This window comes from Mesoplodon mirus (assembly GCF_964341445.2).
Source record: "Mesoplodon mirus genome assembly, contig: HAP1_SCAFFOLD_317, whole genome shotgun sequence".
Classification (NCBI taxonomy): Eukaryota; Metazoa; Chordata; class Mammalia; order Artiodactyla; family Ziphiidae; genus Mesoplodon; species Mesoplodon mirus.
The window spans coordinates 52,125-57,594 of NW_028295616.1; the positions used below are offsets into that span (position 1 = coordinate 52,125).

Genomic DNA, 5,470 nt, shown 5'->3' on the forward strand with positions numbered 1-5,470 from the left:
TATTACAAATATTTTACAGAATTCTAAACCCTTGGAAAGCTATTCTGCAAGACGCAAGGAGAGGAAAGCTAGATTTCCTTTCCTATGAGTAAGGTTTGCTGTTCACTGCATTATAAAATAAGTATTTTTAAATTTACTTGTTTGAATTCTAAATTATGCTTTTGCAAATCAGTATGTTTTATAAGTATAGAAAATTTTCTCTACAAGCCTCTTAAAATTCCATTGACCAACTATTTTATTTGAGATTTAATTATTTTCCATTTTAAATGATATTAGACAAAATTATATCTATTTTGTTTATTTTATTGGGGTCCTCATTTTATTCTAATTTAATTTTAGATAATTCAAAACAATCCAAAATAACACGATATTACCAGATAAATCAGCATTTCCCAGAATGTATTATAGGCTATATACACTATTGATAAATTTCAAATAAAATTACTTATAAATACAAAAGAAAAATACAAACTGTCTTTATCTACGTGTTCTCATTATGCAGGAATGCATTTGAAGAAACAAACGGTGCAAAGGATGCAACAGTATACCAGGACGTTGCATGAAAATGTTTTTTATTTAATGACAAAAAATAGTATGATTCTAATTACTTATTTTTGCTTTTATAAAATTTTCATAAACATATGTAAATTATATAGGAATTGTGTCATCAATGTGACCATTTTTATAGCTTTCTTTCCTCTAAGTGTAAATAGAACTTATTAAATCCTGATAGTTTTCTATCAATAAATTATTTTTATTTTTTGATTTTCATGTTCAATAAACTTTGGCAAACAGTTCTATAGTTAAGAGATGTCTCTAAACCAAAGGTCAAACTAGTTGTATGGTTTACTCTGCCCCATTCGTAGGATTGGAAATACTTGGCAGTTTCTGCAGTTGATGCTAATTCAGATGGGAGCTGTATTCCAGTTATGCTTATTTGTGGTGATTTCTTGGCTGAAAGAAGTCAGCACATGAATTGCCTTCTCAGCCTAGTAATTATTGCACATTTGGTGGCTGGGTTTATTATGAGGTTCCTTAGGGTAATGTAATCAGTTTTACAGCCACCCAAGGTTTATTTCAAGGGGCAAAACTCACCAAAAGTTTACCTGCTTATTAAGTGCAACCCTCAGCATATAGTGGTAAGAAAATACTACTTTTCTAGAGAAGGAGCTGGCACACTTTTCTAAAGGGCCAGAGAGTGAACATCTTAAACTTTGCCATATGACCTCTGCTTTATCCGTCAAGTCTGCCATTGTAGCAGGAAAGCAGACAGAGATCAAAGGTAAACAAAGGAGCTGTGCTCCAATGAAACATTATTTATAGACACTAAAATGCGCATGTCATATAATTCTCAAATGTTGCAAAATATTTAAATTTTTTTTCAACATTTGAAACTACAAAAATCATTTTTAGCTTACAGGTCGTACAGCACAGGCTGGGGCAGCATCTGGGCTCTTTCCCAGCAGAGATGAAGGATGAAAGAAGGGGCCTGCCTGGGCATGTGGAGTTGGCTCCTGCCTTGTTGTCCAGTGCCAGCCCCGTGCTCAGGACAGACAACACAGGGGCCCAGCGCATCCCGCTCCAGTTCTTTGGCCTCAGTCTGGAAGCCAGCACAGTGAGAAGTCTAAGCGCCCCTGCCCCAAACCGGCCCAGAGCCAAGGGCGGCACCTCTGGCTGCTCCAGCAAGCAAACAGCTGCATGTGAGCAGAGAAAGGGGGTGGGGCCAGATGGCAGGAAACCATACATCTTGTAAACAACGGGGGTCTGTAGGCAGACATAGAAAAGCAGGAACTTCTGGACGGACAGAAAACCTACATTTTGGGGTGACAAGTGTGCTGGAGGCAAAGGAAGGTGGGAAAACGGGAATCTAAGGCCTCTAAATGTAACCTTTTGCTCATTAAGCCCTCATTACAGTAAAACTAGCCTTGCAGATGAGAAGTTCCCGTCATGCACCGGGGCCGGGACACTTCGCAGCGAGGCTAAATAAGGAGGAAACTCCCCCCTCCCCTCAGAAAGGTGGAGCTGGGGTGAAAACCAGGAAGTGCGACCCCGCCCCCACCCTCCCCAATGAAGACTCCGCCCCTTCGTTTGCACGCCCCGTGGAAGCAGCCTGTCCAAGCAGCTCAGCGCCGCGGCGCACCCCCGTCGGCCCCCTGCGCCCCGGAAGTCCTCGCTGTGTCTTCTCCTCCCTGTTGTCTCTGAACTCTTCCTGCGACAAGATGAGAACCTCCTCTCTGGTGAGGAGGCGGCTGTGGATCCACCGGCTCTTCCTGCAGCTGGGCGGGCGGGTCTGGGAGGAGCCCCTCGGTGCGGGCGGAGCCCAGGGCCCCGGGCCTTGGCCTCTCTGCTCCGCGCCCCGGGCTTCCGGGCGGGGCAAGGACTGCAGGTACAGGGAGCTCCGCCGCGGGGGCCCGGCCGGGAGCTGGAGGAGCGGCGGGCAAGGAGGGCCCGCCTCCCTGTCCGGAGCCTCGCAGAGGCCTCCGCCCACAGGGAGGGCGGCAGAGGTGGAGAGCCGGCGGGGGGCACCGCGCTCCTCGCCGAAGGCCTTCCGACTCCAGGCTCGTTCCCCACGGGATCAGAACCGCCCCGGCTTCCTGCACTCGGGACGCTGCTGCACTGGGCTCCTGTTCCTCCTGCTGGCCACTCGCTCCCCCCTGGGCCTCCGCCTCCGATCCTCCGGGAAGTCGGAGCCCTGAGATGGGCCAGAGGAGAGAGGGGCTCAGGGGCCGCTGTCTCAGCAGCCCCTCCTTCCCCCAGAGGGGCCTCTTCAGGGGCGGGGGTCCGTCCAGGAGCTGATGGGGCTGGGCACCAGGAGTGAGGTGCTGTCCTCCCACGTCCTGCACGGTGAATCCAAGTCCCCCTAAAACTGAGTTCCCTCACTGAGTTTACAGATGATCTCTCTATCCAAAACTTTCTCCCTTTTCTTTGTCACCTCTGACCTCAATGCTGTGCTAATGGAACACTCGTCAAGCAGAGTCAGGTGCCTAGACTACCCTTGTTAACGTCATCAATGGACCAGGTGCTGTTGTAGATGTCACCGTTCTCTCCAGATTCAGGTGGTTTCTCCAGGGCAGGATGAGCTCAAAGACCCCTGAGCCGGGGACCACCTGGCCTGGGAATCATAAACCAGAGACAGCCTGACTTCTGAAGCTATGATGAACAAATGTCACATATAGTATGGGATTAACAGTTATACAATTCTGTTCGTAAAATAGGTAACTAACCTTGATTTACTGCATAGCACAGGAAACTATATTCAATATCTTGTAATAACCTATAATGGAAAATAATCCAAAAAAATGTATATATATATATAACTGAATCACTTTGCTATACACCAGAAAGTAACACAATATTGTATCAATAAGTCAACTATACTTCGATTTGGTAAAAAAGGAAAAAAAAAGAGTCACAGAAATGTCAAATGATGACGATTAATGGCAGCCTCTTTGTCCTTCCCTTTAAAGAAGCCCCGAACTCAACGGCCCAATTGGAGTGTGTCTGTGGCTTTTCTCCCACTCCCTTGCTTGGAGATCTGTAAGTAAACCCTTACTTTGATTAATACACCTGCTGTCAGAGTTGAGCTTTCTTCACCTCAGTCACATGAGCCTTTGCTCCATAAAAACAGGACCTCAGGTTGGCAGTTCCAGGGCTTGGAGTGTCATCGAAAGAATTCATCTCTGATGAGTGCACGTCCGGGCACCTCCCAACACATCGTCATGTCCCCAGGGTCTCCATGATGCTTGAGCTGCTGTCCCCACCCCCACACCCCCCAGGGGCAGAAGAGTGGGCTTTGGAGCACCTGGGAGGAGGCCTTTCTTGCTGGGCCCAGAGCACGTCCCTGTCCCCTGCCCTTGTAGCAGCCTCCGTGCACTAAATGAAAGTGGGCTTTAGTATCTGTAACTCATATTTTAGTTGTTCATTATATTCTGAACTGTTACAAAGAAACTCTTTAACTGTGTTGTCAATATAAATAATCACTAAATCAATCTATACTAGGAATAGAAAAGAATCTTATTTGAGCCAAATTGAGGTCTATAGCTCAGGAGAGACAGATTCTAGAAGGACCTGAAATGTGTTCAGCCAGACTACAAGTTTGGGGAGGTTTATAAAGGCAAAAACCTGAAAATGACATAAGTTGATTGTCAAGAATTATATATATGTATATGTATTTTGATGTGATGGTAAATGGATTTGTTTCTTTCATTTCCCTTTCTGACCTTTCATTATTAGTGTATAGAAATGTAACAAATTTCTGTGTTTCAGTTTTGTATCCTGCAACTTTACAGAATTCATTGATGAGGTCTAGTAGTTTTCTTGTAGTGTCTTTAGGATTTTCTAGGAATAAACCTACCTAAGAAGACAAAAGTCCTGTACTCCAAAAACTATAAGACACTGATGAAATAAATTGAAGGTGACACAAACAGATGGAAAGACACACCATGTTCCTGGATTGGAAGAATCAACATTGTTAAAATGACTATACTACCCAAGGCAATCTACAGCTTCAATACAATCCCTATCAAGTTATCAATGGCATTTTTCACAGAACTAGAACAAAAAATCTTAAATTTTTTATGGAAATAGAAAAGGCCCTGAATAGCCAAAGCAATCATGAGAAAGAAAAACCGAGCTGGAGGAATCAGGCTCCCTGACTTCACTCTATACTACAAAGCTACAGTCATTAAAACAGTATGGTACTGGCACATAAACAGAAATATAGACCAGTGGAACAGGATAGAAAGCCCAGAAATAAACCCACCCACCTATGGTCAATTAACCTATGACAAAGGAGGCAAGACTATATAATGAAGGAAAGACAGTCTCTTCAATAAATTGGTGCTGGGAAAGCTGGATAGCTACATGTAAAAAACTATGAAATTAAAACCTCTAAAACCATACACAAAAATAAACTAAAAATGGATTAAAGACCTAAATGTAAGACTGGATACTATAAAACTCTTAGAGGAAAATATAGACAGAACACTCTTTGACATAAATCGAAGCAATATCTTTAACTAACCATCTCCTAGTATAATGGAAATCAAACCAAAAATAAAGAAAAGGGAACTAATTAAACAGAAAAGCTTTTGCACAGCAAAGGAAACTATAAACAAAATGAAAAGACAACCCACAGAATGGGAGAAAATATTTGCAAATGATGCAACTGACTAGGGATTAGCCTCCAAAATTTATAAACAGCTCATGCAACTCAATACCAAAAAAAACAACCTAATGAAAAGATGGGCAGAACTTAAATAGACATTTCTCCAAAGAAGACATACAGATGGCAAAGAGGCACATTAAAAGATGTTCAACATGGCTAATCATTAGCAAAATGCAAATCAAATGTGCAATAAGCCATCACCTCACACCAGTCAGAATGGCCAGCATCAAAAAATGTGCAAACAATAAATACTGGAGACTGTGTGGAGAAAAGGGAATCCTCCTACACTGTTGGTGGGAATGT

The 5,470-nt window shown here is 43.4% G+C and overlaps 1 long non-coding RNA gene across 1 annotated transcript; it reads left to right on the forward strand.

Moving 5' to 3' along the window:
- Nucleotides 1-1,174: 1,174 nt before the first annotated feature.
- On the forward strand, nt 1,175-5,231 carry LOC309797346. The gene is made up of 3 exons (XR_014292601.1): nt 1,175-2,237; nt 3,468-3,537; nt 3,629-5,231. It is a non-coding gene; the product is annotated as an uncharacterized lncRNA (long non-coding RNA).
- The last annotated feature ends 239 nt before the right edge of the window (nt 5,232-5,470 follow it).